This window comes from Rutidosis leptorrhynchoides, chromosome 2 (genome assembly GCF_046630445.1).
Source record: "Rutidosis leptorrhynchoides isolate AG116_Rl617_1_P2 chromosome 2, CSIRO_AGI_Rlap_v1, whole genome shotgun sequence".
Lineage (NCBI taxonomy): Eukaryota > Viridiplantae > Streptophyta > Magnoliopsida > Asterales > Asteraceae > Rutidosis > Rutidosis leptorrhynchoides.
The window spans coordinates 485,813,357-485,814,279 of record NC_092334.1 but is presented as its reverse complement, the minus strand read 5'-3'; the positions used below and the strand labels follow the sequence as shown (position 1 = coordinate 485,814,279).

The 923-nt window shown below is 37.9% G+C and overlaps 1 non-coding gene across 1 annotated transcript; it reads left to right on the top strand.

Annotated features, from left to right (window-relative positions):
• Nucleotides 1–220: 220 nt before the first annotated feature.
• LOC139895251 (small nucleolar RNA R71) lies at nt 221–327 on the top strand. Its single transcript, XR_011775711.1, has one exon. It is a non-coding gene; the product is annotated as a small nucleolar RNA R71 (small nucleolar RNA).
• The last annotated feature ends 596 nt before the right edge of the window (nt 328–923 follow it).

Sequence of the window (923 nt, the reverse complement as noted above, 5' to 3'; positions counted from 1 at the left end):
ATCAAAGTCATGGCTAGAATCGGCTCTAGCCGCTTTAGATGATCTAACGATGTCTTTTTCTTGATGCCACTCATGTGAGTGGGAAGCAGTGTTATCAATAATTTTGTAAGCTTCAGTTGCGGTTTTCTTCATAATGGAACCACCAGCTGCTATGTCGATGTCTTTTCTTGTAGTGATGTCGCATCCTTGGTAGAATATTTGTACTATTTGATAAGTGTCTAAACCATGTTGAGGACATCCTCTCAACAATTTTCCAAATCTTGTCCATGCCTCATATAATGTTTTATTTGGCTTTTGTGTGAACGTAACTATTTCTCCTTGAAGTCTCACAGCTTTAGATGCCGGAAAGAATTGTTTAAGAAATTTTTCAACTAAAACATCCCATGTATCAATTGCCCCTTCAGGTAACGATTCTAACCAATCTTTGGCTTCTCCCTTTAAAGTCCAGGGAAATAACATGAGATATATCTGTTCATCCTCAACTTCTCTGATTTTGAATAGAGTACAGATCCTATTAAAGGTACGAAGATGTTCGTTTGGATCTTCCTTCGGCGCACCACTAAATTGGCATTGATTAGTTACCATGTGTAGGATTTGTCCTTTGATTTCATAATCTAGTGCATTAATGTCTGGTTGAGTAATGGCATGACCTTGGCCAGTGCGTTTAGCCCTCATTCGGTTTTCCATACTTAGAGGTTCCAGATTTTCCATGATTGAATTTGTTGAATCTGAATCACTAGAGGATTCTGACTTAATAGTTTCTTCCTCAACAATTTCTGGATGAGTAATTTGTGGTTTAGGAGGAATGATTTGTGGTTCAGGATCTATGAATTGTCCCTGAATATCCTCTGGATTCTCAATTGTGAGGCCGGGTTCAAAAAATGAACTATCGGAAATTTAAATTGGAGTACTTGATTGACTAG